The sequence below is a fragment of the Myotis brandtii genome, unplaced genomic scaffold (assembly GCF_000412655.1).
Source record: "Myotis brandtii unplaced genomic scaffold, ASM41265v1 scaffold168, whole genome shotgun sequence".
NCBI lineage: Eukaryota > Metazoa > Chordata > Mammalia > Chiroptera > Vespertilionidae > Myotis > Myotis brandtii.
This window is the reverse complement of record NW_005356173.1, coordinates 1,768,732-1,787,068: the sequence shown is the minus strand read 5'-3', so window position 1 is coordinate 1,787,068 and position 18,337 is coordinate 1,768,732. Positions and strand designations below refer to the sequence as shown.

Sequence of the window (18,337 nt, the reverse complement as noted above, 5' to 3'; positions counted from 1 at the left end):
AAAGAACTGCAGCTTTTATAAACCTTAGGAAAAAGAGCTTAGTGGGTTACCCCCTTTGGGACAACCTCCCTACATGGGAGTCCGTACTTGTTTCCAATAAAATTCCACCTTTTCATATACCACAGTGATGGCGAACCTATGACACGCGTGTCACAGGTGACAAGCGAACTCATTTTTTTGGTTGATTTTTCTTTGTTAAATGGCATTTAAATATATAAAATAAATATCAAAAATATAAATCTTTGTTTTACTATGGTTGCAAATATCAAAAAATTTCTATATGTGACACGGCACCAGAGTTAAGTTAGGGTTTTTCAAAATGCTGACACGCCGAGCTCAAAGGTTCGCCATCACTGATAAACCACCTTTTGTCCATGGCTTCATTCTTCGAATCCACCTGGACAAGAACCTGGGAAAGAAATCACTCTTGCATCCTGCTCAGGAAAAAACCACTCAACTCACCTTGAATTAGGAAAGAACAAACTGATTATACAAAGCTTACCAAAGATATGATGCCCAGAGTGCAATTCTGGCAGTTAGATTGTTATAACTTTAATTGTTTTAAAACATCTTTAAATAGGATTGCTGGGTTTCAGTGACCCTTGAGCCCTTCTAGCCTGTCCCCACTCCCTGCTCCAGGCCTTTGCCACCTTATTGTCTGATTATTCCCATTTAGAAGTTGACAATTCTGAGTCTTAAAGATATTACATAATTTTTTAAAAATTGTTTTTAATTTTTAACATTTTAATACAGATCAGTCTGCCAGGTTCATTTCACCTCCTTCACCGCCAAACCTGGGGGCAGGTTCTGCTTCAGCTTCTCGGCTTCTCTTTGTCTGTGATGACCAAGGTATAAAGGTATCTGCTGCATGGGAGTTTGAACTTCATATTATCCTTATTTTTCTTGATCTTGACAGATTTGGCATCCTTTCACCTGGCTGGGAGCTGGAAGTCCTTGATTTCCTCAATTTTGCGAGGCATGGCTACCAGGCACATGGTCAGCACAAGTGGCAAGAAGCAAAGAGGCAAAAAAAAGCTACATAATTTTTAAAAGATTACAAGCTAGGAGGTGTCACGATCAGGGACTTAAATCAAATAATTTTAATTTTCGTTGCAGAAATCTTTCTTCCACATATTATCGATTCCCTGAAAGGCTGTCGAGATGGGTAGCTCATTAGTCCCTGCTCTAAATGGTCTCAGTAAGTTATGATTTTAGAGGACTTGCACATTTTTCCATAATATTGCTGTTCCTTCCTTAGGGAATAAGGTGTCAATTATTTTATATTTTGCCACTCTGTCTTTATATAGTAGATCCCATCATCCCTCCTTTTAAATTCCTGCTACCAATTTGCTGTGGGTTTGAAATCCAATCGTTAAACGTTTAAAATAAGACTCTGCTGGCTGTGGGAGGTCATTTAAAAGCAAAGCATATGAGCTTGCATTTTATAGGAGATATTTGGTTGCTCTTTATAATTTTTTTTTCTGACTGAAAATCGACCCATGCTTATTATTTAAACAATAACAAAATGTAGAAAGGTTTAAACGTGAAGAATAAATACACCATCTTTCATCTCAGCAGCCAGACAACAGCTCAATATTTTAGTGTATTTTCTACTGTAAGTGTTTAATATTATTACTATTAGTGTGATTATCTTTAATGTTATTTTTTTAAATGAAACAGCTTGTATCCAGATTTTTTTACTTAGCATTTAAATTGAAATATTTTCCCATGTCAATAAATAATTTTCAAACACAAAAATTTTAATTTTCATATAAAATTTATGGTAGAAATATGCCATAGTTTATTTAGCTATTTTCCTCTGTTCCACATAATGTTTCTATTAATTTCTTTTTTGGCTATAATTCTATGAAAATCATTTTTGTCCAACAAAAACTGGACTTTGATTTCTAGTTGTGATTTCAAGGTCTAACTTTCTCAAAAATTAGGCAATATATATATATATATATATCTCCAAGTTCTTTTATCAAACATTATATAAATTTATACTCACACCAAAATTAAATAAACTTTAATTATTTTAATTACTTACTCTATCTCTTCTAATGCTTTTTTATACTCACTACAGGTTTACTGGCTGTATTCCAAATATTTGAGGTTGAAATTAAGTGTTGCTTAAAAAGTGAGGTGTTACTACAAACTAAGGATGCAAGGTTTTCATTCCACTATTCGTTTTCATTACACTTAAAATTCAATTTTATCTTTAATAATTATAAATGATAGTATGGATTCACACAAATACACAAAGGCCTGTGCTTTGAGCTCCCTTTATAGCATTTGGGGGCTGGCATACAGAGCTAGCCCCACTCCTTCTGATTCCTCCCTAATTCTAAAACAGCTGTCTGATACTAAGCTACAATTGGTATCTGTGCCACAGTGTAAACTTTATTTGTCCTATACTGTTAGTGACTCTGTTGGAAGAAAAAAAAAGCCTATTATAAAGCATAATCATTTGGGGGACCTAAAATAAACCCTAAGAAAGTCAACAAACATGCACATTGCTCAAACTATATATTAGGATCTGTCTTAGTCTGTTCAGGCTACTATAACAAAATAGCGTAGATTGGGTAGTTGATTAACCATCAAAATTTATTTCTCACAGTTCTGGAGGCTGGGAAGTTCAAGATCAAGGTGCCAGCATGATCACATTCTGGTAAAGTCCCTCTTCCTGGTGGCAGGTGGCCAACTTCTCACTGCAATGTTTCTGCCAAAACTACTATGTGTGGATTTATTAATCCCTCTTCTTCATCCACTAACCAGTTATTGCACTTGTGTGTATTATACCCTAGCTTAACATTCAAATTACTGCTACAGCATACGTATTCAATTAGGGACAGGAATTGCCACCTCACACTGGAGATACTCAGTTCCTCTTAGAGGATTCGTTCCTCCAGGCTGAGACCGACCCAGCTCCATGTTTAGGATGCTTTATCCTTATGATCTGGTCTCATCATTTTTTTCTACCCAAAGCCTGGTGCCAAGTGAATCCAGTGAAGAAATAACAAGAACACTATCACAACAAAACAACCGTTCACTCTTTAGATCTATAAATTACAAGACTTGTATTCTTAAGCACATTCATGTTTTATACTCTCACATACATACTTCTCTTTTAAGTGATTATTTTTCTTTATCTCTCTTCCCTTTGAACTTGTGCACATTTTCTTGCTTCCTGTAACAGAGATATACAACTCCCCAGCCCTATAACATCCCCATGGTTAAAGTAGAGAATCTTAGAACTTCTTACTTATGTTGGCTAACTCTTACATAAATATAATATTAGTAAGTTGCAAACACTTTTCTATTGAACATTATGAAGCAAGGAAGCCTATAAATTAATGCCTTTTTCATACTTGTCCTGAGTGAGGACAGACTGTGTATCTCTCTGTGTGTGTGTGTGTGTGTGTGTGTGTGTGTACACACCTATACATGCTTTGCAGGAGGTCAGAGCCTCTGCTTTAAAGGCTCAGATCTCCTCAGCCACTCTTCCATGTTCCCCAGTTAAGCATGGTGAGTACACCACAATAACCAGATTCTAGCATTCTAAGATAAATGCTTAAATGCTTCTTAGATGCTGCAAATAGATGCTTATTTCAATGATGTCAATAACAAACAATGTGTGCAAAAATGCTGTTTAAGAATCGGTGCTCCTCTGAGTGTGGCTTTCTCCTGGCTCACTTATAAGGGCTGCCTGTTTGAGGTATTTTATTTATTTTAAGCCAAAATAAGGAGGAAGAAGAAAAAGAAAGGCTATGCTACTTTGACAGTCTTTGGTGTTGTTCCCTTGAGAAATGTGTGGCAGCCTTCAATTTGATTCGAGTACTTCTGTTTAGATTCTCAATCCCATCTCTAATAATAATTACTGTATTTTGCTATTGGTCTTACGCTGACTAATTTTTATATAGCATATTGATTTCTAATTTTGTTCCTGGCAGTTCATCATTCAATTTGCAAGACACATCATTCTTTCTGTGAATTGCAGTTCCACATTATCCATCTTGAGCCTTTATTCTAAGCAATGTTACCTCCCTTCTTCATATAGCAAGCCAACTTCCCTCCCTAAGGATTTATCTTCTTTAAAAATGCATATTTCTTCATGATTTTTTATTGTTGTTCTTGTTAATGAAGTATTAAACTTTATTATAAGGCACATAGAAGGAATTGATTTAGGAACTTAATTTTTGAGGAAGTGGGAACAAGTTACTCACCTAACCTTAGTACTGCACTAATGATATAAGGTGTGTGCCGGGACTGACCAGCAGACCCTGAGTGACGGATGAATGATTACTCTGATACACATTTCTGTGAAAGAGGGGGCTAAGGGACTGCCTGGCTAAAGGAACCAGACAGCCCCCTTCACCTCCCTCCATAGGCTTTTACTGTAGCAACAGCTTGAACTAAAATTAACCTCTAGATACTATCAGCAGGGTAAGTATCCTTGAGAAAACACATGCATCTGCAGTCTCCTTTAAACAAGGATGGTTTGAAGTCTAAACATAAAGATTCCAGTAAAACACCCAGGGCTCAGACTTGTTTGGAAAAGTCAAGGCAGGGTCTGTCTCCTTCGGCAAGAATCACCTAGAGGCCTCTGACTTTTCAGAGCGTCCTACTTACAGACTTTCCAACCAATCCTGTGCTTCCCTACAGGTGTGTATTCTGTGAAGAAGCCAAAATCAGAGGCCCATGCTCCATTTTCATGGGTTTTCCTCTTCCTAGAACACAGATGGATTTATATAAGCACTGTGACATCTGCTTCTCTTGAATGAGAAGTAAAGGAATAAGTGATAAATATTTTGAGCCAAACACAGAAGTAGAGTCAGAAACACAGATAGATCACCAGTGTTTTTAAAGATTACCGTAAGCATCTGTTACAATTTTTTCTTGGTTTACATTAGGCTGAAGCAGGATTTTATTGTCAGCTGTCTCTTCAGGCCAAAATAAGGCTTTCCTCAGGGTCTTGTGGGGAGAGGGATGGGAGAAAGGAGGACTTGTACTTTTTAAGGAATATTCCCAACTCTCAGTTAAGCTGAGTCAGCAGAATCCTACAGCTCTCCTCACCTGAACTCTTCCAGCCTTTACAAGCCATTGTGCACATCACTCCCACAATAATCTTTTGAAGTCACTCCCCTTCTCAGGAACTTGTAATGGATGAGAATAATAGTATTAATGGCTCACATTAGCAGAGAGTCTTTCCATTTACCAAGTGCTCTCACATGTGTCATCTCATTTCCTCCCAACAACAATCTGAGTACTTAGTAGATCAGTTCTGAACTCCTTATCCTTAGCACAGCTTTAACACTTTCTTGACTAGTTAGATGTTTTTCTCTTACTTCTCCCAAAGGAAGTCGTCAGCCTCTTCTTGACTACCAGACAGTAACTGTTTTCGCCTTCAAGGATTGCCACTTGTACCCAGGCCGGGTAGCTCAGTTGATTAGAATGTTGTACCTATATACCAAGGTTTTGGGTTCAATCTCTGGTCAGGGTACATACAACAAGCAACCCATGAATGCATAAATAAGTGGAACAACAAATCTCCCTTCCTCTCTCTGTCTCTAAATCAATGTTTTAAAAAAGAATTCCCATTTGCATTTGCCCCTGCTCTCTGCCTCCAAATGCTCCAGCCTCCTCCTGCCTCCTTGTGAGAGCCAGGAGGAGATGCCAGCTGGTGGGGGCACCTTGGTTTCTGAGGACAATGCCATAGATTATCTACCCTTTCTGGCCTCGCTCCACCCACTTCTCACATGAACATACTCTATAGTTTCTACCCACTCCCATGGGATGACCCTTTGTTAGTGAAGTTATGTTTGGCATAGAAGTTTGAATCCTGACCTTCATCTTTATGTCATATTATTTTGGGCTCAGTTTGCCTGCAAGTTCAAATTAGGCATTGATTTTACCCATAATGAACTCCTCTCCCAACCACTCTACATAGCTCTGAAAAGTTCTTGCTAGAGTTCCATTATTAGAAAATATGAGATGCCCATTAACTTTACAGAAAATTCTGCAGAAGTACTTTTGCAGGTTTTTTTTATTATTATTAACTTCACTTCCTTTCTGGAGCGGCCTTAAAATCATCCTCATGGCATCATCTATCCTCTTAGCCCTGACAGACTGATGGGGGTAGGAGTTAAGTCAAGCCAACTTTCTTAACCTCTGTAAACGTCAACATCTGTATAAAGATGCCTCATTTCTCAATCTCTCTGGTAGCCGGATGGTAAGTCAGATGAAAGCCAAAGTCAAGATTTATTTTCTCTATAAAAAGTTAGCTTCAGTATTCACTTCTGGGACCTGTCAAAGTTCAGCAACAGCTGAAATCACTGAAGTAGCAATTAGGAAAAGTATATTGTGCACACACCAGAAAGACAGTGTGCAAACCGGGAGCACTCAAACCAAAACATGGAATGAGGCTCAGGGGTAACTGTTATAAAGAAGCATATAAAGCAGCAACTGTATATTCTTTATAGTGATTGGTTATATCATCAGGATCTTCTTAAATGATAGAGAATCGGTCAGTGGCTTCCTCATATCAACCTTGGGAAACAGTGAGTTTTGCTTATACTTTCCAGAGGCATAAGCAAGAAAAGACCCAGGTCATTTGTAAAATAAACCAAGTTAAGCTTTGCTTGTATGATTTAACTGGTTTCGTCTGCCCTGGAGGTTTTCAAGGCTGGTCTCCCTTTGTATTTTATTTTAACAGACTTTCAGACCTTTATGAAGTGATCTGTAATAGGATTGTACTTCTCTCTGATTATTCAATCATGTGTTAGAAGTTCATAAAAATAAACGTCTAATGACCCAAAGTTAAAAAAAATACTCATCCTCTCAGTTTTTCTATGTCGGAAAGACTTTTCTTTTTTTCTATTTATTTGTCTTTCTCTTCACCAGCTCTTGGTTTTCCACTTTTTAAAGTCTCTCCTATCCTCTCCTCTATTTCTCACTTTCTTTCTCCGCCTTCCTTTCCCCTTTCTTTATTTTCACACTCATTTATTAATTCCAGTAATTAGAATTTGTCAGATAATTTTACTATAATTTAATCAGATCTTAACACCAAAGCAATCTCTCACATTTCCTAAGTCTGAATGGGAAAGCTCTGGATAATAAAATATGAATGTGTATTTTTTCACCAAGACACCACCCCCAATTCAGCAAAAACCCAACCAGCAATTTTAGGGAGCTTGGCAGAATTTATAGTCACCTGTTAAGAGAAAGACTTCTTTAATTAAAATGTATTTGTGTCCTCCCACCAACACATCCTTCTCTCTCTTTCCACTCACTGCTCTCTTTTGCTGTGATCTTTGCTGATCACCCTGCTTTACTAGGAGAACTGTTTTTGCCCATTATTCGGTAGAGGACCTGTCCTGTCAACCCCATACTCTCATAACATAGCACAGAAAAACAAAACAAACAAACAAAAAAACACAAATGAGCAACCATCATTACCAAAAAAAATCTAGCATAATTTTAATCCATGGAAATCTATAATCCCACTCTTCCAATCCCTTCTTCATCCTAATTTTATGATTCCCTTTACACCCTAAAAACAAGCATATCCATATCTTCCCTAACCTACATCAATGTAGATAAATGCCTCTTACCCTCAGCTTCACCTCTATTGGCCTTGGTGTCTTACCTGGAGCTGTGACCTAGACAGGACCCTGAGGGTTACTGAACTCCCAATCACTGACCCCTTTCCAGGCTGAGGATGCTGATCTGTGCATTTCCCTGAAACTCAAGATGCACTCAAGAGGACTGCTTGGGCATCAAACATAACCTTTTCTACCCCCACTATATAACAATAGCCTAATCACCTCTTGATAATCTGGATCAATAACACCTGCCAAGTTGGGACTCTTTTCTTTCCTGATATTCCCTGGGAACTTTGGAGTGCCCAGGCAGCAGTTGAAGAAGATGGTGTTCTACCACTTTCTGGCTTCTCCGGTTCATGATGAAAAATCACCAGCAATTCTAATTGTTTTCCTTTTATAGGTAAGGTATTATTTCTCTCATTGCTTTTGAGAGTTTGGTGAAGTGTCCATTTTCTAATTGGATATTTTGTTTTGGTTATTGGTGAGTTTTGGGAATATTTTATATATTCTATATTATTTCTCTTTGTTTTTAGTTTGTGGAAGTTTGACTATAAGGTATCTTTTTATGAATTTCTTTGATTGATCCTATTGGGAATTTACTAAGCTTCTTGAATATTTGAGTTTATGTCTCTTGATTATTGGGAGATATTTATAGCCATTATTTCTTTCAGTATTTTTCAGTCCCCTTTTCAACTTTCCTTCCAGACTCTGATGATATGAATGTGAGAAGTCTTTGTATATTTCCATAGGTCCCTTAGGATTTGTTTGGGTCCTTTTTTTAAAAAAAATCTATTTTCTCTGCTATTTAGATTGGGGTGTTTATCACATGATTTTACTTATATGTGAAATCTAAAGAACAAAATAAGCAAACAAAGCAAAAACACACTCATAGACACAGAGAGCAGACTGGGGGTTGCCAGAGAGGAGGGGATTTGCGGGACTGGGTGGAAGAGGTGAAGGGATTTAGAAGTACAAATTGGTAGTTACAGAACAGTCAAGGGGATGTAAATTAAAGCACAGGAAATACAGTTAATAACACTGTAATAACTATGTATAGTTCCAGGTAGGTACTGGAAATATTGAAGGAACACTTAGTAAAGTATTTGGTTGTCTAACTACAATGCAATACAGCTGAAACTAATACACAGTAATATTGAAAGTAAACTGTAATTGAAAAAGAAAAAAAAAGAGTGGTAGTTTCTTTTGTACTATATTTTTATGTTGACTTACATTCTGCTTCTGATTCATTGAATTTCTTATTTCAGTTATTGTATTTTTTATTTACAAAATTTTCACTTAGTTGTTTTTATATCTTCTGCTTTCTTTGCTGTGATTTTCTATTTATTTGTCAAGTTTTTCCATTTTTTCATTTGGTTAGGGCATGTTTGTTAATTTCTTGCTAAAAAAATCTTTTACTGGCTACTTTAAATTTTTTTGGCAGATAAGTTTAATATCTATGTCATCTCAATGTTGACATCTATTGACTGTCTTTTTCCATTCAAGCTGAGCTGTTCCTTGTTCTTGGTATGATGAGTGATTTTAAATAGGACATTTTGGGAATTATGTTATGAGACTGGAGTTTATTTAAAGTTTCTGTTCTTATCTGGCTTCTTCTGACACTGCTCTGGTCGGAAGAAGGGTCATGCCATCTATTTAATGCCAGATGGAGGTAGAAATCTAGGTTCCCCCCTGGCCTCTGATGACACCACAGGAGTATGAAAGGGGAGGGGCTGCCCTTATCATCAGACTGGGGTGATAATGAAAGTTCTGACTCTGGACTTGGCCTCTTCTGACACTAACCCAATGGGCAAGAGAAGGGGTGACTCATTCTGATGCATAAAGGAGAGCAGACCCCTCATGGATGAGGGAATTCTCTGCCTCCCACTAGTGGAACACAGATTTTGAAACATTTATAAATTTAATGTAGCCCATTTCTTTCTGAAGTTTAACTTATACAAATGTGTGCACCCTAGCTAATTTTTTAATATCCCCAGCTTCTAAATATGGCATGTGTTTGTTTGCTTTTTCTTTTTCAAGTAACTCCATGAAAATAGGTAAAAGAAATGACCGCAGGTTTTAAAAGATGAATATAGTATGAGTATGACTCTTCACTGGCATAAGTGTCACTATCCAGAAATAACATTACTGACTCAGCAATTTTTCTCAGAAAAGACAATGGAGGCATGAGAGAGACATAATTATGACAGTAGCATCAATGTACTTACCTCTTCTTCATTAAATTATATATTCTTATATAACATTATCCTTGTTTACCAGTTGAGATGAAAACAATGCCAATATTTAAAAGGCATGAAAATATTTTATCCTTATTTGTTAAAATATAAAGAGAATACATCCCACATGGGACACACTCAAATTGCCACATCAGGTCAATGAGAAAATAATCCAATACCAAAAGATGTGCTTGAGAAGCATGAGCAGACTATAATCAGTTAGCATACCTGAATTCTAGTCTCCATGGTTTCCGTCTTCCTTTAAGCAGTGTGATGACATTGTTAAAACTGTTTCTTGATTCAAAAATGAAGAGCTTAGATTAAGGGAGCCAATGATTATACAACTCTAATATTTCATACTTCAAAGAAAAGATAAAATGATTATATTTAAATATGTCAGTGAAGCTTACCTCCAACTATGTCCCTGTGGAATACAGAGTTAGACCTTGTTTTCAGACTAATAGAATGTTTTGTACTGTAGTGGTGCGGGGCCATTTGCTTCATTCTTTTATCAGTTCCTTTCCTGATTCTATCAGGTTTCTCTAGAGAAGCAGAACAATAAATGACAGATAAGTAGATAGGAAGATAGATAGATAGATAGATAGATAGATAGATAGAACTGGCTCACATGATTGTGGGGACTGGCGAGACAAAATCCAGAAGGCAGGCAGGTGGCTGGTAGACCAGAAACTCAGACAGGATTTCTATGTTACAGTCTTGAGGCAGAATTGCTTCTTCTGGAAATCTCAGTTATTGCTCTTAAAGCCTTCAGCTGATTGGATGAGGCTCACCTACATTATCAAGGGTAAACTTCTCTATTTAAAGTCAATTGATTGTAAGTGTTAAATCATATGGTAAATCATATGTTAAATCAATAGATGGCATGACCCTTCTTCCGACCAGAGCAGTGTCAGAAGAAGCCAGATAAGAACAGAAACTTTAAATAAACTCCAGTCTCATAACATAATTCCCAAAATGTCCTATTTAAAATCACTCATCATACAAATATCTTCACAGCAGAATTAGACCAGTATTTGACCAAAGAAGTGGGCACCATAGCCTAGCCAAGTTGACACACAGAATTAACCAGAGATGGTGTGTACTAAATATATACCTACTATGGGCCCAGTGCACGAATCTGTGCATCTTGAAAGGAACTGTGGGCCATGAGGCTGCAGTGGGCACAGGGGTGGGTCTTGGCCCATCCTCTGCGCCATCGCCCGGCCGCTCCCATTGCGGCCCCCATCCCCTGTCTGCCAGCAGCCCTCCTCCTGCCACTGCCCCTCCCATGTGCTGATGGCATCAGCCCCACTCACACCCACTGACAGCATGGAGCAATTGGGGCCTGTGCCAGCAGCGGGTGCAATCGGCGGTTGCTGCCCTGATCACCCCTCAGGAGCAGGGGGAGGTGGAGAAGCCCTGAGGGGCAATCAGGGCCAGCACCAGGAGCCGGCAGCAGGTGCAAGTGCCGGGCAGGACCACAGTGCAGGGGAGCAAAGAATTTCCATTAACTACCAGAGGCTTGCCCGATGACAGTGACCAGCACCCCACCTTGGTCTGGCGCCCCCACTCACATGCTCCACCATCCCGCTACAGCCAACGCCCTCCATGTTCCATGCTCTGCTGTCTGTTGCCAACACCCACCATGTTCCACACACCCACCATGTTCCACACGTGCCCCCTGGTGGTCAGCACACGTCATAGTGACTGGTTGTTCCATTATTCAGTTTATTTGCATATTAGGGTTTTAAATATATAGATTACTTAGCACCTGAAATGAATCAGGAATTCTTCTTGATGCTTTGAATAAGAAGTCAGCTGTAATCCTCAACACTATCTTACGAGTTATCTGTGGTTTCTTTCACTTGAGGCATGAGGAAATTGATTCTCTAAAAAAAAAAAAAAAAAAAAGCCAAATATCATAAAGCCAATTGATGGTACAGTCAGGATTGAGACTCAGGTTTAGTTGACTATGAAATATGACAAAATAAACACTGGGAGAAAAGTCAGAAAATTCAGATTCATATACTTCTACACTAGCTTTTAAACTTGAGGCATGTAACAGTCTTCATACATATAATGAAGAGCTTGAATTGGATGTGCTCTAAACATATTCTGTGATTCTATTTTGGCACTGGATACATGTCTTTCATTTAGAATACATTATTACCTTTGAAAGGGTAGACATTTCATTGGCGTTTGGGTTTGGCTGTTCTTTTGAGCCATATAATGATTTTGTGCTGGTTGATTATTCCATTACAACAGAGAAGAGACAAACCATTATGAAGAATTATGAATCTATACCTTGGAAGAAAACACAGTGATTTTGTTTTGCCTATCAGCATTCCATCTGTACTTACATTGCAATAAAGCAAAATACAATTGAATGAATAGGGAACCACAGGAACTGAAGCAAACAGTGAAGATGGCTGATGCCAGGCAATGAATTTTGCAGAACTTCACTCAACACTTATTTTCTCCCTAGGTGGCTTGGCCTAGGTTCTACTTACCTCAGAAACAGAAAGTAAGTTTTTAACACTATTACCTCCTGCTAAGCTCATGTAGTTATGCAGGAGCAGGCTGGATTCTTTTTGTCTCATTCATCAACTCCAACACTGTCATCTAAGTTCCTTTTGCAGAATCTTTATTACTGCCGATGATGTCAGAGAAAAGGAACACAGCTTGATTAATAGATTGCAGGTGCAATTTACAATACTGGCAGCTAAAAATGATCTTTTGATTTAGAAACTGAGAACATTCAAGAGAAAAGTCACACCTTTGCTCAGAACTTTGATTTTCAGAGGTTTAACAAACCAGCTTCTGACTTTTACCCCACTCCTCTTCTTTACTGCCTCTTTAATAAAAAATACAGAATTTAACATTTTTGTCTGACATTTTCCCCTAGGGGATCTGAATGAAGCTGGATTTTTTCTTATTTGTAATAAAGATAACTAATGTTCAATAATGACCTGGTAATAGGTGCACATCTTCTTGGAGTGAAAGTCATTCAGTTACTTGCATCTCTTCTTATGCCATTGCCTTTTAAATAGTTATCCAAATGGAAAGGCACTTGAAATGTTACTTTTAAGCGGGAAAATAAACAAAGAATAAAAGTGTTATTTTTATAAAGAAGAATTCCTGGGTATCTCAACATCAATATGTTATTAAAAGTGTAAGAGACATGCTGAGAGAAATATAATATTTAAAATATTTGTACAGAATCCATTCATATCTCTAATTTTATTTTCTTTGTTGACTAATTATCTCTACCCCTCTTTTGAAGTTAGCAGAGATGCTTTCTTTCCTCATTTTCATTCTTTCATTCAACTGACATTTTTGACTGATATTCAGATGTTCAACTTTACCAATCTATAATAGAGTATACTTCTGATAGTGTGAGAAATTTGTAGTATATATTAGACAGGGTAAACTTGCAGAAGACATGGAGAAAGTCAAGTAGTTATATCAGCTTCTGTGCATTTGAGATAATAGAATCTTCAGAATTCTCTCTTTTATTATGTGGCATAAATACGTTAATGTCCATGGTAATTTTTAAAATATAGTTGTTGTGCCCTTGGACTTCTCCTGCACAGCTTTTAGCACCTCAATTCTACAGATATAATCACTGATAACATCTGCCCAAGCTTGAGTTAATTTTTTATTAAGATTCTCCATAGTTATTTTACAGTTAACAATGTTTAAAAATATATTATCCAAAAATAGTCTCTCTAAATTTCTCTAGGTCATAAGCCAACTGGAAATATAGCAGATTTGCCTCTCAGTCAACAGACTCAGGTGTGAAGAAAATTAACATTTACATTATATTACTTCAACTTAATTTTGAGCCACTATCCCACTGGGTTAGTGATGACATTATTCTTAGACTTGGAGTGGGGGTAGGTTTGCCCTGATGTCTAATGCCTCCGGTTTTGTCAAGTTTTGGAGTGGCTTACCTAGTAAAGGAATTAAGGGACGGGGGGCAGCTAGTTTTCAAGTCACTGATCCTCAAGTGAGATGAGACATAAACCATCACCTAGGCATGAATTGTGCCTTTGGTGTCTTACCTAAAAAATCATCACCATACCCAAGGTCATCTAGGTTGTTTTCATGTGTGAGCTTCTAGGAGTTTTACAGTTTGGTGTTTTATATTTAGCTCTGTGGTCCAATTTGAATTAATTTTGCAAAGTTGTGAGGTCTGTGTCTAGATTAAATTTATTGTTTGTGTTTTACTTGTGGAGGTCTAGTTTTTCCAGGACCATCTGTAAAAACAAAACAAACAAACAAAAAACAAGCAAACTGTCTTTTCTTCATTACATTATTACCTTTGCTTTTTTGTCAAAGAGCAGATGACTATGTTTATATGGGCCTATTTATTTCTGGGCTCTCAATTTTGTTCCATTGACCTATTTGTCCATTTTTTTTAATCCAAAATGCCTTATGTTTATTTTCTGTTTTTCTTTTACAGACTAGGACCTTGATCATGAATGTGTTATCATTATGTCTGCATTGTAAATGGCTCACCAGTTGTCAATTCTAACTACATTAAAATATCACTATCCATATTCCTTGGCAGTCTGTCCTTCTATTTTACATTTAAGACAAATGCACATCCAACTTCTTAAGGTTAAAATCCACATTATCAGTTTTGGGGTTTTTTTTGCTAAAGCCTACTTCTATTTTTGACTTTTGTGAACCCTTAGAATCCTCATCATACTAGTGTAACAATTACTGGGAAGTGGTAAGTCTCACCAATGCCATTGCAATGTTTTTTCCTTCTGTGGTTGTTTTCCATTAGAACTTTGCTTTCTACTGTTAGACGCTGCAGTAATCTTCTCACTCCTCACATTGCTATCTGCTGTGATCATGGTAACAGAAGAATCTTGCAGATCCTTGTGGCAGAAGTTTATACATTACCTTGCAATGTTCTATGCACCTACTAAGAATTGCTTTTCATAAGGATTTAAAAAGATCCTTCACTAGATTTAATTTGGAGATTCAGGCTCAAGTTCAAGTTTTGCTAACAATGATGTATATTTTTCAGTAACCTGGAAAACATACCTAACTCTGAGAAAGGTATCTAACCCTTTTTTTGCATCCACGTTTGAATTTTCTTTAACAAGCAATGCAATTTTCAGGCTTTGTCTCGGCTTGTTCAAAAGGCTTTGCAAGGATTATATATGGAATATATATGCCAATGTGCTTTGAAAATTATTGTGCGAATGTTGATAATTCATTTTGATCACAAAGACACAGCAAATGATATTATTGATTCAGTCGTGTAGAGATAATTAACGACGTGGTGTTTGAAAATGCTTTAACTCTTCTGCCATATTCATTTTTTCTGTTTCTGAAAGAATGAAATGCTGCTAGGAGAGATTACCACAGGAAGCAGACCCTTAGAGACTCCTTCTTGCTCCATAAATATCCTACTCCTCTGAGATCTTTTCTGAGCTCCAGAATATATTATAAACATTAGAAGATATTTGTTCCTCAAGAGAAATGCTAGCTGAAATTTAAACATTTCTAAATGAATTAGTGAAAATTAAAGAGACATATTGTTTTACTATTTCAGCAGAGCATCTAATAAAGACTTCCCTGGTAAGGTGTTCTGTAGGAACTTCAAACACAGCCTCCCTCAGTGGAGTTATTACTCCCTGTGGCTTATGCAAACTACTCCTCCCCAGAGTGCCAAGTGAGGCCCTACTCTCCATTCATTTGCCTGCTCAAATAATAAAATTGCCAACTCACCCTGCTTCTCTTGTTCCTCTCAGAATTCTCTTGGATTGGCCTCTTCCATGTTCACTGTCACTGCTCTTGTTCAGACCCCAACAGTCTTCACCAGACTACTACAGAATCTTCTGGGCTCTTTGTCACTATGCCCCACAGTCTATCCCTCCAATCTATTCTGTCAGAGTGACCTTTGCAAAAATAAACAAACAAAGAAAACCACACAGATTCAGATACATCACTTCCTCCTTTAAAGAAATCACTATTTCCCCCCTTTCATTAAAATAAATGTAAGGCTATTTACATCAGTTGGCATGGCTTTCGAGACCTGTTTTCAATCTAGTTCTCAAATAACTTTTCAGCAATTCCACAAGGATACTTTCCACACTCAATCTTTCCTCAATCACATTCCACGGGATTTGCTATCTCCCAAAGAGAGACTTCCAGAACACTCTATGTCAAAATAATTCTTCCACTCTTTCTTCATTCTGAGTGTGTGGGGGGGGGGGGATTTCACTACTTAAAGGAGTTCTGAAAATTCTAAATCCATCTGGAGGAGGGTTTGAATACTGTATCTTGAGGAGTGCTTGAAAAACAGGGGTTTTGGTGTTTGTTTTTTGGGGGGGCAGGGGGTAAGGGTGTTTACTCATTTAGTCTAGAATCAATAAAACACGGTTTGATGACCACCTTTCAATATTTAAAAGGTATCATGAAGTAAATGGAGTAGAATCATTCTTAGTGGTACAACAGGACTTGAACAAATGTTTGGAATTTATAGAAAAGTAGTCTTTCAATGAGCTTTTTTAAAACAAAAGATGATTAAATTGGCATTTAAAAATATGTTTATTGCTAATCTAGTCCCTTTGTATATAGGATTTCTAATCCTCACTACTCTATAAAATTTTAAAGAATATTTGATGATAAGAACGGAGGCATTCAGAAAGGTTTAAGCAACAGAGCCAGGATTTATGTTCCAAAATGACTCTCTCAAAATGAAGTGTGTTTTTTTAAATTATATTTTTATTGATTTCAGAGAAGAAGGGAGAAGGAGAGAGAGATAGAAATATCAATTATGAGAGAAAATCATTGATTGGCTGCCTCCAGCATGCCCCACACTGGGGATCAAGATGGGCATGTGCCCTGACTGGAAATTGAACCATGACCTCCTCCTAGTTGATGTTCACATGTCGACACTCAACCACTGAGCTATGCCGGCCAGGCAAAGTGTGTGTCTTTACCACTGTCCTCCAAGTACCTTGCATGGGAAAAAGAGCAGCCAACTGCCCATTTACTAGAGATATGATAAAAGGAATCTTTGCATTCACTGAAAGTGAGAAATCTCTGCTTTAAAAAAGAAAGTATTAATTTAAAAAAAGAAAGTATTTACCTCAACACTAGGATTTGATAATTTAATTGACCTATAAGATTAATATTAGTAAACATCTCTTTACATTTTGAGATTGCTTGTTCCCCAAAGTACTGTTAAAAGTGGCCGTCAAATGAAAGGAAACAAGCCTCTGCTCTCTCCAGGGAATGTTAATCCAAGGTAACTGATGCAATTTTTTTGTTTGTTTGTTTCTTGCTCCCACACACCTTCCCAAGGCCTTCTGGTAGAATTCACTTTAGGATATTAATGGCAATATATTTTTATGACATCTACAGTGCAGAATTAGCCTCTATAATGGCACTTAGGCACCTTGCTCATAAAATTCAGCACTCCAAACTACTTCAGGTTCTTTGGTGGCCTCTACATTGTCTACTGGAGTCATTTCCTAACTGATAAATTCTTCTTTGTAATAGAACTTGTCAAAAAGGCTTACATAGCTACTTCAGAGTAAAGAAAAGCTCCCAGAAAGACATTTTACTTGTTTTAAATTGTTTTGCAAGTTTCACAGTTTACAAGTAAACATATGAATCAGAGATCATTTTCAAAACAGAACGGTATAAAAAATTAAGAGGCTAGCTCTTTTGAACACTCATCTTAACCATAGTCATGTTATACATAGTAGATTTGATAACAGGAACACAAAAAATAAAGTGTGTGTGTGTCCATTCAGTATTTTATAAGGTTTAAACAACATAAAAAAGGTTCTATGGTTTTTATAACATCCCATTTTATAACTGAATGTTCTGTCTTCATACGCATAGAATCATTTTCCAAGTAAAGTAAAAATGAATAAATAGTAAATTCTTTGAGATGCAAAGGAACTTAGAAGTGCACTTTTTATATTCACTCAAAAAAATATCCATTAAGGTCCAAGAATATAGCTCGAAGTGGAGTGTATAACAGTTGATTAAACTGAGTTTGTCTTCTTTAGGCACTTTTTCCGATATTTGCTCAACTACATATACTATTCCATCTATCACTGCTAGCTTGATCCTGACCCAAACCAAGCAGCATTTCAGCATTGGCAGCTACACTATGCTAGATTGGTTAACATCTGCTTTAGGTTCTTCTTTTCCTTCTAAAATTTAATAGCATTTGAATACAGTTACCAGCTTCAGCTTAAACTCTTCTTGTTCACATTTAAATCATTTCTGATTTGTTGGAGCAAAGCTTTCTTATATGATGGCACATCCACATTTTTCCCACAGGAAAATAGTTACCTAGGACATTTTTCTGGGGGAATTTTCCAAAAATATATTAACAATTTGGTGGTAAATACTATTTCTTAGAGACCTAAACTTTGACACACTTCCTTCCCACATAAGCCCTTCATCCTGCTGAGCTTCAGCTGGAGGGAGACAGTGATAGTGTTGGAAGCTAAACAC

At 37.2% G+C, this 18,337-nt stretch overlaps 1 pseudogene; it reads right to left on the bottom strand.

Annotated features, from left to right (window-relative positions):
* Positions 1 to 731: 731 nt before the first annotated feature.
* On the bottom strand, positions 732 to 980 carry LOC102245494 (annotated as a pseudogene).
* Positions 981 to 18,337: the final 17,357 nt, after the last annotated feature.